Source organism: Lagenorhynchus albirostris, chromosome 9 (assembly GCF_949774975.1).
Source record: "Lagenorhynchus albirostris chromosome 9, mLagAlb1.1, whole genome shotgun sequence".
Classification (NCBI taxonomy): domain Eukaryota; kingdom Metazoa; phylum Chordata; class Mammalia; order Artiodactyla; family Delphinidae; genus Lagenorhynchus; species Lagenorhynchus albirostris.
In genome coordinates, this window is record NC_083103.1 from 107,779,903 (window position 1) to 107,795,341 (window position 15,439).

Sequence of the window (15,439 nt, forward strand, 5' to 3'; positions counted from 1 at the left end):
AATCTACCGCCTTTCCCCTCTCCTCATTGCTGACATCTCCCATCCTCAAGACTCCCTTTCATTCACTGATGGCTTCAGCCCCTGCCTCAGTCTTCCTCTCCTTCCAGCTCTGCCATCCCTCTCAGTGATGCTTACCTAGGTGATCTAGCCACCAGCCTGGCCTCCTAGCTCTTGGAGCTCCTCATCTTCAGTGAACTTTTCTCTCACCCTGCCTGAGCCATCCACTCCCACAGTCACACTATGGACCTGGTCATTACCAGAAATTCTTCTTCCTTTAAATTATGAACATGTCTTACCAAGACCTCACCACAGGCTCCTATTCTTCAAGTACAGTGGCTCAGCACTGCCCCTCCCCAAAAAACAGGTGTTAATCAAGACTCCAAACCACTGGACCCATCATCTTATATTTGTGCATATGAGTCTTGTTCTCTTATTTACTTATCAACTTTAGATTCCATGGTTTATTATGGTTATTATTTTATAATCTCCCTAAACTACCGTGTCCCTCTACCTCCATCATACGTTCTGAGAAAATCCACTAGTCTGGTTAAACCCCAATGTATTATCACAAACCTCAGATTGACACAGAAAACAGCCCAGCAATTCTCAAGTAAGCTCATTTACTCTTCATAGTTTTTCCACCACCATGACCCCTCAGACTTTTCCTCTGATAACCTCGTCTCTCACTTCATAGGAAAACACAAGTCATCAAAGGAGAATCCCCCCACCAATTCCCATGACATCTGGCATCTTCCTCCTTCCTGTCCCAAACAATAAAATAGCTCAGCTTTGCTCAATGGCTGGTTCATCCGTGTGTGGTCTGGATCCCCTTTACTGTCGTCGTAGCAAGGACCTTGTTACTTTTGTTATCACCTCTCTCTCTTGTCATTAGTTTCTTCCTCTGTTGGTTCATTCCAGCAACATAAAAACGTACTTTATTTTGTTGTTGTTGAAACGTAAAAACATACTTTAATATCTCCCGACATAAAAGTGAGTAAAGCTCACCCTGTGACATCATGTCCTCATTGGTAACCATCCCATTTCTCTGTTCCCCTTTGCTACAAGGTGTATTAGCTCTGTCTTTTTTCTGTATTCTGATGCTTTTTTTATTCTGGAGCCTTGACAACCCTGGAGGGACTGCCTCTCCCGAGATTAGCCACTTTCCAGAGAGAGCAGATAACTTGCCCATAAGTGCACTTTTCAAATACAGGCCAACCAATCCAGTGCCTACACCGCAGCCACCTCCTTTATCAAACTCTCACACTCCAGGCCGTCATTCCTCACCCTAACCACCCCAGGGCCAGGTACCAAACAACCAGTGGCAGCCCCTATGCCCTGTTGAAATTACTCAAATCAGCCCATCCTAAGCCTGCCACCCTGCCTCGCCCATTCCTCCCCCTGGAGACCACAATAAAGGCTCCTACCCACAGTCTCCCCCAAGCCCCAGCTCCTGACCACCCTGGTGCTTCCCCATGTGGCCTGTTATGGCATGGGATGTCTCCCTTCCTGGCACTGTAACAAACTGTTTTTTTAATGGCAGTTGTCTCTTGATCTGCTGGCCTGTCCTATATTTTAAAACACCAGGCTTCCAAAAGTGTTGTCTGCAGTGTCTCTAACTGCTCACTTCCCATGCCTCACCTTACTCCAGCCTGGTGTCTATTCCATCATCCCACTGACGCTGCTCTTACCGAGGTTACCAATAACCTCCTCGTCCAGTGATGCCAAATAGGTGTTTTCTGACTAATCATTCATTCTTTCAGTAAGTTTTTAATAAGTCCCTCTTTTGTGATAGGCACTCGGGCCCCAACAGTGAACAGGACAGACAGGGCCTAACCCCCAAGGAGCTTACACACTACTGAGGCAGACACACGATGAGCAAGTGTATCAGAGTGTTAAGGGCACTTAACAGGCGACACTCCTGCTGCCTTCAGATTGGCAACCCAGACAGGACGAACAGGAGCTGTGTGCCTCTCCTTCTCAAGAGGGCCGGTTCCAGGTACACCCTCCCAAGGAGCAGCCTGGTCGGCCCTAGCACCATGCACCAGGCCTCTGCAGCCTGGGGAGGCTCCAGTGCAGAGTGGCTGCCTTGCAAGGAGAGACTGTAAAGGCTCCGGCACATCCTCTCCTCGCTGTGTGGGTTCAGAAAGGGTGTGCTTCCCCTCAGAGCCAAATGAAACAAGGGCTCCAGGACAACCCGTCCCAGCAGGAAAGCGCGTCATCTCGTCATCTCTCTCGTTGGAATGGCCAGTGGCTGAGCCGCAGAGCCTGTGACTCAACCTAGGGCCTAAGGGGGGCCCTGAGGGACTGCCCAGCGCCCCTGACCCCTGACTTTTGAGCCTGTATGCCACCCCGCACCCAGCCGTGTTTCTAAAGGAGGGAACCTGGCAAGACCAACTTCCTCAGAAAGGTTAAATGGTTTGCCCGCGTTCATCAGTTACTAAATGGGGAGCCGACATTGTAAATGCAGATGGTTTAGGGGCTGGGGCTGAGGCATCAAGGAGAAGGGCACGGTTTCTCAAGAGCAGAGTGATCCGGAGCTGAGATCTCAGGGTCCACTGTCCCCGGCTGGTGAAGAAACCAAAGCATCTTGAAATCCTTCCTTGACAACATGTTTGTAGACAAGGGTCTGAGGTCCCTGACCATAGAGGAAAAGGATTCAGTGGAAATAAGGGAAAGGGCCCCAAAAGGGGAGGCTGGGGACACAAAAGGAGCTTTGGCTGGTTTACAGATCTGACCCGGCCACACCCTGTACCATGCCATCCACAAGGTGACAAAGGGTCCCTTCCTGCACCAGGCCCAGCCCGGTCTGTCCCGCAACCTAAAAGCAAAGGGTCTGGATCCCTGAAATCAGCGTTCTTGAGGTTTATAAAGTCCATGAAGCTTCCTTGGCACATGGTCTCTCCCACCTTTTTTTGTCACTGTAATTTACCTGAATTCCCATTAATAGGTGTATTGACGTTGCTCAGTAGGGCTCCAGAGTCTCATTCCCCTACATGATCTCACTGGGGGACACAGATACCCTGGGACTGGTTTGTGTTAACTGAAAGTTAGCCTAAAGGAAAAAGTACTGGACCAGGACTCAAGACTGAGGCCTCTTCTTGCTTTCTAGGCAACTTCTTGCTGCCTTAAAGCCTTTGTGGAACAAAGAGGAGTATGGAAGGAGGAAAGGAAAGGAGGGAGGGAGGGAAGGAGGGAGGGAAGAACGGAGGGATGGTATAGGCAGTGGTGGGGGGGGAGAGGAAAGAAGGGACATTGGTTGGTTGGCTCTAATGGGTCTCACTGCCCACTCCTGTCTCTAAAAAAAGAGAGACCACCACCTGTTTTACTTAATCCATAAGGTCACCATAAGCACCAAATGAAATACATGTAAAAGAATGTTCTAAAGTGTGGAGCACTGGGTTAGCATGAAGTTAGGGACAATTTAAAAATAGATTAAAGGCCCTTAAGTAACACAGTTTAACACAGAGGAGGGCCTCCTGACCTAAACTATTTATTTCTCCTCACTACTTAATTTTTTTAAAACTTAGCTTTGCCACAGAGCTGACAGATCTAAACAAAAAGGTTCATTTCTGTCCATATTCTCAGCCATCCAGGGGTCTGCCCCGGCTCACAGCCTGGTGCAGAGGAGTTTGAAGCGTTGGCACTTTTGTGTGAAAATGGGAGACTACAAAACACTTTAAGTATCTACTTTCAAAAATTAAGACCAGAGTATATGAAATACCAAAAAGATTTTCATTAAGGCTCAAAAAGAAAAAGGACCGAGGAAACAGACACTAGGAGAATTGTGACAGTTCATTGAGGCAGAGAAAGCCAGATAAGACACTAGGAGGCGCTCTCCCGGCACAGCAGTCCTGGGGCGCACAGCTTTTAGGGCATTTATATGGAGACTTTTTACCACGGCAGGTGTTTTTAAATTTGTAGATGGACCTGTTTTTTTTGTTTTTTTTTTTTTTTTTTTTGGCTGGTGGGTTGGCTGTTTTTTTCTTCACTTGGAACCATGAGCATAAATAGAAGTATCATATTTTGGTATTTGCCCTCCACCTAAAGACCAGATGAAACTAAAAATAAGCATAGTAGGAGCTGATAGATTACCAGAGTATTGCCGAGACAGAACATAGGAAGAGAGGCTGTTAAGGAAGAGGAGGGGTGCCGGTGTGGTAGGGGAAGGTGAGCTGATCTCGCAGTCGGTCCCGCAGATCCACCCAGGGCCGACAGCCTCTCCGAGTCGGAGGAGGCGCTGCACCGCTGACTTGTACGTGAATGTTGCCGCAGGCCCGTTAGAGCTGGGACCCGCTCAGACAGGTGGAGTCAGGCCCCAAGACTGTCTTCATCACACAACTGAAGTGTCAGCTGTCTTCTCCCTGTTCTTAAAGATGTCAGGCATTGTGAAGTCTGCAAGTTAAAAACTCTATGAGTGGTCCGTTCAGCTTTTGCTCAGGGGCTGACTTCTGTCCTTGAGGGCCCCCCGCCAGCACTGATTCAAACTGCGCCCACGCCTCCTCCTCACTCCACCTGCCCCTCATCCTGCCCTAGTTTCTTCCCAAAGCTAGTATCACCTTATTCTACAACATGTGATTTTCTTACTGCGATAATTGCTTGCTGTCTGTCTCCCTACCACTAGAATGTAGGCCTAGAAGGGTAGAAGCCTTGCCTACTTGTTCATGATGGATCCCGAGTGAATTGTACAGTGACCCACACATGATCTACCCTCAGTGCACGTCTGCTCAGTGAATGAAGAGTATTTCCTTCACCTCCAGCCTCAAATCCTTTCACAATCACGTTGAGCCATGAGTTTAAAATCTGGGGTCGATTAAGGAGACCAAAAGCCAGAGGTGAGATTAGATGTCATCAGAAAGTACCTCCTAGGTATAAATAAAAGTTAGAAAACGAACTTTTTTAGCAAATGTTTATTTATATCAAAATACAAAACATTTCTGAAGCAGAGTAATGTTACATGAGAAGCAGTTAAATCCTAAACTTCTTTAATTTTAACTTGCAACACTCCCGGCATTCCTTCACTGGCTACACGTCTTGTCTCCCATTGTGCCCTTTCTTTTCCCTTTGCTTGTTTGCCCATGTCTGTGTTTGCTTGTTTTGCTCTTTAACTCACTATATGAACATGCAGTGTTACTGGCGATGCATTGGTTAGTATCCAGCAAGCCTGGAAATGCCAGCGAGGGGAGCCCGGCACAGTGACCTGAGCCGAGGCTAGCCACAGGTCCTCTCCTGAGTCTGGGGTGTCACTCAGCTTTCAACTGGCAAGAGCCTAAGGCCAAAGGTCACTGTCTGTGGTAGGCAGGGCAGGCTTTATTGCTTAGGCCACAGAGCAGGCGTGGCCAAGGGGCACCTCTGGCCGGGTCTTCCTTGTGGATTGGGAAGAAGGGGTTGGGCAGCCTGAAGGGGTGGCAGCTGGAACAGGCCCAGGACCAGGACGGGAGGTCAGGGGACCCTGCAGGAGGAACCCCTTCTCCAAGAAAGCAAGCTGGAGCTGGGAAGGAGAAAGGTTCCTGCCCGTCCTGTGATTTGGTGGTTGGAGGTGCCTGCCTCTTGGACGGACCCGTTAAAAATGCTTAGACTTTGGAGATTTTGAAGAAAAAGCACCTGGTTGAGAGTGTAGCTATTTCCATAAACCTCCATTCCCCGACAGAGAGGAAAGGGAAGGAGACAGGAAACGGGGGAGGACACCCTACCCCTCTCATTACAACCAGCCCACTCCCAGAGCCAGCCTGGGTCTCCCCTTCAGGCCCCCGGTTGGTGCATTCACTTTGGCATTGTGCACCTGTAGCACACCTACACACATATGCACACACACACCCCAGCCCCCCCACATGCACACACATACACACACACATACAAATGCCTGGTGTCTTTCCAGAGTCTACTCAGGAAGCAGAATGGTGTCCCATCTTCACCATCATCCTCCGCTCCAAGGGGTCTCCTTGGCCCACAGGTCCCCAAGACCTGGCCCCAGGCTTGGCACACACTGGCATTCCCAGGCTTTGAGAAGAGGGTGACAGAACAGGGCACTCACCAGAGACAGGTTGTACAGAGTGTAGAATATGTTCATATAAGGCTTTGGTACAGCACCGATTAAATGTTCTTATCGTTTGATTTCTAAGTTGTCTCTTAGAAGAAAAAAAAAGCTTACTGAAAAAATAGTGTTTTTATTTACTTTTGAGTTACATACCTGAAGTTCAAAAAGTAAGCCTCTAGTTGCCATTCAGATTCACACTCAAAGGTGTTCTGTGTGCATCTGTACAATTTGTTGGTTTGTCTTTAATGGTTAACCAAAGTCAGCCAACCAATACCATGAAGTCAGCTGCCCATGATAACTGACTTTTTCCACTGCATACATACAGAAAAGAGAGAGAGAGTGAGAACACAAAAGCCACCCCTATGTCTCCCACCCCAAACCCCTAGGGGAAAAATCAAATAGAGGACAAAATACAGCAAGATTTAAGGAACCAGTTGGACGAAGGAGGTTCAGCCCAGCTGGCCTCTTCAAGAACAGCACCATAAAGCACCCTAGCGCAGTTACGTTGTAGTACTAAACATTCAAGAAATGGAAACGAGGTTTGAAGGATCTTCACGAGAAGACCTGGCATGGATGGGGGCAACCCCCAAAGAAAGCTGAAGAAGGAAAAAGCGTTTGCTATGAGAGCAGGAACTCCCATGACCAAACCGAGAGTCATACCCAGATTCCTCAGAAAAGAACTAATGCAAGAGGCCCCAGGCAGACAGAGGCGCAGGGCTGTTGGGGTGTGGTGAGGTGGCCGCGGGACCCCTCCCCGCCCCCCTCCGTGTCTACAAGCCACTGGGTGAAATGAGGAAAAGAAATCCACACACGTTTCCAGGTGCGCAATGGAAGTATCATACCCAGGGTGATAGAGTCTCTCCTGGTGAAAGAGAAAAAGCTGGAGACAAGAGGAACCGGGCATCACTGACATGAAGCCAACAGAGTCCCTTCGGATCAGCGGCTGTGAAAAGGAGGAGCAACTGGTGAGCGCACACCCACCTGCGCCCCTACCTCTGGCCCCGCAGATGACGGTTCGGAAATGAAATCTGAACGAGGCATTAAGACCTCTGGAGACTGATGTATACGACTTGGCAAGGGGGGCTTTAAACTGCTATTCTTCCCTAAACCAGCCATTCTGTCTAAAGTCCCAGCAATCAAGACCCCTGCACACAGCGACCCCTCCCAGGCCCTGGGCATGGCGGCACAGAAGAGACCCCTACGTGCCAACACCGGGGCCAGACCCTCAGGGACAGGGAATGTGCCGTGTGGGTTCTCCTGTTCTCCCACCTTCTGCCTTGACGTTGCCCAAAGTGGGTCAGCATGAATACCTACAGCAAAGAGGAGCGGAAGGGCCAGAGGGCAATGGGCAAACCCCGCTTCCCCAAGCTACTACTCAATGACCGAGGAGAAAGGATACGGCCCACGCTGATCCCTGGGTGAGCAACGCCCAGTGCATCTGTCTACTGCAAACCCTGTTCCATAGAGCAGACAGAGGTGCAAAACTAAAACAACTCTGTAGATGCCCCCACCACCTACCAACAGGGAGAAGCACCAACATTCAGTATCCCTTCCACCACACGGGGACCGAGGAGTACGGCACGAGCACGTGGGCCGGCGCGCGGCTCCAGCCCCCAAAGACCTAACCAGAGCACCCATCCCACCCGCCTGTCTTAGCAACTGAGAGGTTCAAAGACAGAAAACTTTGCTTACTCCACATATAATCAAATCTCAATCCGTTTTGCCCCACCTGCTTTTGTGAAAGGCTGGTTCTTCAGAGAAACTGGAGATCTCGGCTGGGCTATCTATCCTTTCCCCGCCAATGTCTACCGTTTCACCATCTTTCTGAGGCTCAGGGCCAGGATCACAGACCAGGTAGAGATAAACATCACATCCCTTCCAAGCTCTGAAATCTCAAGGTAGGGCCATGTCCCTTGTCTTCACTTTTCTTCCCATAAATGAAGACTCCAATTGGAGGTAGAGGGATGGGATGGGAATGCACAGGTCAGTGACTCCTTGATGCTAAGGACCACATCTAGGCTTTCATATGGAAAGAAGCAAGAGTTTGAGAGTAACCCCAGACGCAGTGGGGTACTAACCCTCTGAGGGGCCTGTGATGCCGAGGTGATTTGTTTCGCTGGTTGCATGGTACCAGAAGTGGGACAGGGTCTGTGGAGAAAGAGAGGATCGCTCTAAGAGCTAAAAAAAAAAAAACAGTAATGGAAAGCCCTCTTGGTGTGGAGTTTTTGGCAGGTTGGAAAAGGGTGCAAGCCGGGAAGGGACATAGAATGTGCTGCTTTTCCTCTTGTTCAACCTCCCTGAAAAATCTTACAAGAAACATCTGGCCATATCCTCCTTTGGCCTCCTGAGAAGACTGCAGGAAAGATTAGTTACCTGCCAAGGATGGACACACAGCCAGTGGGACCCAGTATTGGAGCTCCCCTGGTATTGCATGGACAGAGCCCATTTTCCTTCAGTATCCTTGGGAAATGAGAATGTCTTGAGCAGGAATGCAAGGGACTAAGGACAGTGCCTGAGTGAATGCCAGGGCCCCTTAAGTCTACAGTATGGTGGGAGAAGGGTCAGGAGTCAAACTCAAGCTCCACCCCTACCTACTCTTCCCATTAATATCCCAAATGTAAAAAAATGCCCTTCCCATGGCTGAGGTATCTGAATTCCTCTAATGACCAGACTCCATAAGACAAAAGCCCTTGGCTAGCATGACACTCTAGTTGGGGAGGAGGGGTTAGTATTGCATTTTTTTAGTTGACCAGCAGGGTGTGGGCAGAGAGACTGCCTCCACAGGTCTCTCCTGGCTGTCTGCACCATTTGGCCCTGCACCAGCTTCAAACACATCACTCTGAGCTCTTGGCAAGTCGACAAAAAAGCTAGCACCCAGAGACGACTGCTGAGGCTGCAGGGTACGTGGTCCTTGCAGCATATTTGAGGTCTTGAGTTCTCAGCGAGGTATTCTTCAGGGCACACAAAGTTTCTTGCTCAAGTGCCACTGAGTGCCTACTCCCCAGAATCTCCAGTTCTGGGTCAGACTCTACTGATACATTGTTCAGTTCCGGAAGTCCCAGGCCAGGTGCCAGAAGGAGGGTCCAGCGGCCCCATCCTCCCCATTATGCCCCAGGTTCTCCTCCCACTTCTCCTCCTCCACTCAGTGTCCCAGGATTGGACCATTCTGTTTCCAATGCCACCTATTTTCCAATTAAAATAATAACTGGAAAAAGCATCTATGATGTATTTATACCAGACACTACACCCACACTGGTTCCAAGAACCTGCAGCAAGAATGACCAGGGTGTTCTTCTCCAAGACCAAGCCCATGCCAAAGGCCTCACAGAACTCTCCTGAGATGCCTGCAGGGGTGCTTGCGTCAAAGTGCTGCAAACACCTGCAGGGGTGCTGCGTCAAAGTGCTGCAAACCAGGATAGGTACTGCTGTCAGCCCCCAGGTAACCTCGATGAGGGTACCACCCCCAGCAATATGGGGATGGACTCAGAGCCTTCCCCTCTCCACACTCACTATATTATGCACCTGTGCCAAAGCTTTCAAGCCGCAGTGTCTCCTCCCAGTAACAAGAGACGCTGTGGATCCTGGCTCTCCAGGACTATCAGATCCAGTAGCTTCCCACAACCCTCGGCTCACTTGTCCTCTCTGCGGGAGCACTGTTTGTTTTTTTATTTTTTTAACTTTTACATACACATTTCCATCAGAAAGACCCAAGCAAGTCTGAACAGAGAGTGTCTCAAAAGACGAGGCATGGAGGATGGACGGTGAAGGGGGGGCACCAAGGCATGAGCTAGAATCCCAGGTCACCCCAGGTGGTCCTGCCCACACAACTCTAAGCACAAGTACAAAAATAAAGCCAACTATGACTGCATATAGATATATAGACAAGCTAGATAGACAGACTTTATATAGGCTTTCTGTCCATTTATATATGTGTGCCGAGGGCATGAATCCCCGATCCTCTCGCCCGGCTTTAGTCTCTTGCCCTCCCATTTCCCACTCCCCAGATGTCCCTACCTGAAGCCTCCCAATCATGACTGTTGCATTCTATCCCTTCACCCGCCCCCCCTTACATAAGCTCCCCTCTCTCCTTAAAATAGAACAAATTATATATATTTATGTAATTTTATATACAATCTCCATAAAAAATACACTAGAGGTGGTATATTACTCATTTCACCCTCCTACCGAAGTAGGAGCTGCCTCGCAAAGAAAGAATCAACCAAAAAGAGGATGTCCTAGGCCTGAGGCTACTCAGGCCAATTAGTGTGTCCCTACAAATCTCTTCTACATATATACACACTCAAATACATACCACAAGCACACCACACATACACACCACACCACAAACATACCATACACACCACACAACACACCACATACTACATGCATAGGTACACACACACCACACCACACACACACACCACACCACACACACACACACACACACACACACACACACACCATGCAAACGTCACATACCACATGCATGCGTGCGGGGACTCTCTCTCTCTCTCTCTCTCTCTCTCTCTCTCGCTCTCTCTCTCGCTCGCTCTCTCTCTCTCTCTCTCTCTCTCTCTCTCTCACTTCCTGAGCCCAGGAAAGGAACATGGACAAGACAGCTGGCTGGGGCTAGAGACCAGGGAGATAGCCTGGTGACTGCAGAGAGACAGGTGAGACAATCCCACCTCTCTGCCCCAGCCTGGACACTGTCTGCTCACAACAGACCCGTCTTGGTTCGCAGTAGGCAATAGAAATATTCGTTGAGACTGACTGACAATTTCCCTTCCAAAGACTGCAAGATGGCCATCAGGAGGTCTACTCCCCACACCAGAAACAAGGTCTCTTAGATGCCATAAGCCAAAAAGGACCAAAAAGCCCCTAAGCCCTCATCAACCAATAGGAGGAAAGTCGGCATTTGCCCCTTCCTTCTACGTATGTTGCACATCATCAAAAGCATGCTCGCAGTGTTTGTAAGGCTGAAAATGCAAATTCCCCCTCCCCAGCCCAAACCTTCTCCCCTCTCAGATTCCCTTCCCCACCCAACCACTTCCCCATCATAAACCATGCATAAGGTCAGGATCCCTGGAGCCGTGAAGTGGGATAGGAAGGAAAAGGAAGTAACTGGTGTGTATATGGGGCGGAAGGGAGAGTGTGGCCTGGGTCCTACAGTAAAGACGGGGAATCCAGTGCCAGGGAGGGGAGGGATTGGTAGAGCATATTTCTTCAAGCTCCAAAAGAAGAGGCCCAGCAGCCATTCATGTCACCATCAAGTGGGATGGGAAAGACAGATGGCAAAGGACCAGGGACAGGAACTGAGGACTTGTACCACTTCTCCCTAACCCCCCAGTCCAGCTCTCCCAGCCAGTGATCTGAAGCTAATGACTGTTTCATCAGCCTTCTTCGGAAACCCTAACTACCACTGCTGACCCACCACGGAGGAGACTGTCCAAGTGATTTTATTAATGGCTGCTGTTCTACCAGAGTATTTAGCAGTCAAGATGCACCAGCTCTTCTAGAACGTATGGGCAGCCAGCAGTGATGTTTGCACTTATGCCTCACTTTTCCTCATCCTACACAGAAACCCTTGGGGTGTGGGAATGTCTTTGGATAAGAGTCAACCTACTGATTTATTCTTCTAGCTTAAAATGGGTCATAGAAACACTTCTACCCGCTCAGTAACCCAACAAACAAAATATTATACTTGCTCATGAAAAACTTATTTGAAAGCACAGACAGGGGGCCCAGAAATAAAGCACTGGACCAGTGTGGATTCACTGCCAGTCAGAGGGGGTGGTAATGGACACCCCTAACCAAACATCGAGTTGCTAAAGCGCTGAAGTCCAATCTGGGCATTGATCCTTGGTTTATCAACTTTTTAAATTCTGCCTCTTGATGTGAAAGGAGGCAGGTTTGGAGACATCAAAGAGGACAGAGGAATGGCTGGTCTGATTTCAGGGTGAACCCTTTCACCCTCCTACGTCCACCAGACTGGTAGCTTTCATCTCACAAAAGAAGAGAGGTGAGGACGAAAGCTGTAGGAACACAGCCACTGTGTAGCTCTGTGATCTGCAGCAGTCTTGCCCCCTCAGGAGGAAAGGTGTAACCCAGCCTCAGTCTCTCCTCTCCACCCCCAGCGACACTGTCTCAGGACCAGTTTCAGATCATGGAAGAGGCCAGCTGCCCTTCTCCTTATGAGAACAGACGCAAATCCCTAAGAACAGTTCTTCCTTCTCCACTAACACAGAGCTGCTCGTGGCACAGGGACCTCAAGACAAGTCTCCCAGCTTTGGGCCTGAGGAGTCCCCACAAACTGACATCACAGAGAATACATCCATGCTTGGTTTGGGCACTCAGCGTCATAGGCTGACTCTAGAGGGAGCAAGGATGTCCAGCCAAGAAGCAAGACCCCTTCGGGATCCAAGACTCACCCCCAGGCTTCTTTCAATGACTGCATCGCCCCCCGCAAAGGTCTTCACTGCCTCCACCCCACCCCAGAGCAGCCTCTCCTCTTTCTCTTCCTGGGGCCACGCCCAACCTGTACACGGCACCCTGAATAGTAACTAAGTTACCATGTGCCCAGAGAGAAAGGTAAACTTGATGTCCCTGGCTTTGGTCTTACTGTCACATCCATCCCCGCCTCCCACTCCGGGGCCGACCTGGCTGTCTACTCCCCTTCTGGCCTTACAGACACGCGGCAGAAAGCCGACCTCCTCTCCACACTCCAGCTTTCTAACGCCCTTCCCAAAACACTCCTGGGTCCTCTCCTCAAGGCAACAATGCAGACCCACGGGACTCCAAGCCTCCAGCCTCCCTTTATTTTGAAGATAGAAAGGTAGAACTGAGCCATGGATGCCCGCTTCCCAGAGGGGCTGGGGGATGAACTCAGGGGAGCCCCCAGGAACTCTACCTTCCTGCTGTTCCCCAACAATCCCTGTGATGCCCCCGCCGAAAGCTCTGTCACGCGCAAGCAAAGCAAGCCTCGGATTAACCATGAACTTTTCTTTCCCTATGTTTCTCTACATAGTAATAAAATGTACTTTATGTACAGTTCCTTCCCCCAGCCCACCCCAATCCACCAAAAGGCTTTTTCTAACAAAATTGGAAGAAACAGCTCCAGCTATGCACACCTTGGCCCCGAATTCTAATCCTGGCGAGTGACAAAGTCGCCCTGATGCTCTGTGAAGTCTGTTTCCTCCCTGAAGCTATCTTGTCAGCCTTTAAAAAAAAAAACAAACCCTAGTCAGGAAATTTCACCTGTTAATCCTACCAGGTTTCCTCTGCATGAAAAGGGCAAAGGAAAACAGGTGAAATCAGTTTAACCCCAAATATTTTAGATCTCAAATCAAAAATACAGTATTGAAAAATATTAATAATGACTCCAGTCCACCCCTGCTTGAGACACCCCCCTGCACACGACCATGGGACATGGGCTCCTCCTCAAAGGGGGCGCAGACCCTGCCCGCCCTGTGGGATGAAGCATCCTTCCCCTGGAGAAAGCGGAGTCTCAGAAGGCCTCTCAGACCCGTGTCTCTGAGGAAAGCTGAGGGAGACAGGCTGGGAGCTCACAGACAAAGTTGACCACCGCGTGCTGGGCGGGGCCCACACTCAACCCCAGCTGGTCAGCCAGCGAATCAAGAAACAGGAAACCCACTTTCCTTATTAAACAGCTTATGGCATCACTTTACCCTTTCCCCGGGCTCCGAGTCACCTAACCTGAAACAGCTGCAGTCTCCAGGCAAGATGCAGGACGAAGGGGCAGGTTACTTCTATGCAAGGCTACCAGATCATCCAGGGGGCAGTTTGGAAGACACCTGATCTCCCATGGACTGGAGCGTGAAAGTCAGAGGAAGCTTCAGAGTCGTCACTGCAGTTGTTCAAGGGCAGAGCGCAAAGGACATCTGGTCCTTAGAAATGGCTGCACCCCACCATGCAGACATTCACGAGCACACCCTCTCGCACATGCTCACACTCAGCACTTCAGTGTGTGCCTGTGACATCCCTGTCTCCATCTCGTGGACAGAGGGAACTGTATTCTGCCAGTTTCCATTGCAATCCTTACAGGAAGTACTGAACCAGCTCCCCAAGGTGCAGGAAGGCTGCCAGTCTCCATGCACACTGTCACAAGAAGGAAGCCCTCTTGGGAGGAGAAATGAGTCCGAAGCTGTTGAGAGATAGGTCGGCCTTATGTCCTTCCCCAGCTTTGGGGACACCCAGCCCAGCTGCCACCCAGTGGCCAGCAAAAAGCACAGCTCCAACCATTTGGTCTTATCTGCTGAGGTACAGGGCACAGCCAGAGAAAGGAAGGAAGAAGTCAGCACCTTTGTCACCACTGGGGGTGGCTCACGGGCGGGGCCCTGTATGCCACCGTAAGGCAGCAGAGCCTTCCCCCATCTCCTCTTCTGTTGTAACCTCGGGGTCTACAGTCCCAGCACGGGGCTCAGAAAGGGTGGCCTAGTTCACCCTGAAGACACACAGCCCTGACGTCCCACGTACAGTCCAGCAGGATCTGCTCTGCTCGAGAAACAGCCACCATGAGAGTGCGCACAAAGGCCACAACCGACCCCAGGGCCCAGAGGAGGTGCCCATGTGTCCCCTGTCGGGCACGGTGGCAGAGGTAGTGCTGCCTCAGGAAGGAAGCAGAGTCGCTACTTCGCTGGAGCTGCCGCCCGGAGGGTGGCTTGGACTTGGACTTGGTGCCCAGCGAAGTGCACTGGCCAGATGGCGCAGGTTCCACCCGGGGGCTGGGCAGTGGACACGGCGAGGCTACAAGTGCTGCCCCTCCCACTCCTTTCTCCACGATGTGTTGCGTTTGGAAAGAAACTGTGGTTTTTGTGACTCCTGAGGCAGAGCCTCAAGGGTGGAATTGGTCCCCACTCGCTGGGCAAGAGAAGGAAGCACGGGGCGGGTCTGCGTGGCGGCAGATTCACCCCTAGGATGGAAGCCCCCCGGGATGTGCAGCTGCCTGCTCTCGGGCCGCCTCGCCTGGGCCGCCTCGCTGAGAGCCACAGAAGTCTCCAGTGCTTTGACTGGGCCAACATCCAAGCAGGCATCTGGGGACAAGGGATGTCCCCAAACCCACCAAGACAGCAGCACCAAGAAGGAAGTACTTGGCGGAACCTGACAGCCCCCTCGATTCTCGGGTGGCCGGAAGAGCAGGCTCCTGCACGAGAGGAGGAGAAGGACGCCAGACGCACCCCAGCCACGCTGAGGCCTTCTGCCCTGTCAAGGGCAGCGCCGTTACCTTACTGGAAGAGAGAGATACATCTGTAGTCGCTGTAAGACGACCTCGCAGAAGCTTCTGGGTGCTAAGAGTCTGAGTTAGGACAAGAATTCGGCAGGGAAAGGATGGAGCCTGGCTCCTGCCTCCCACCCCTTCCAGCTTCACTCCCAGGCCTCAGCCAGTTC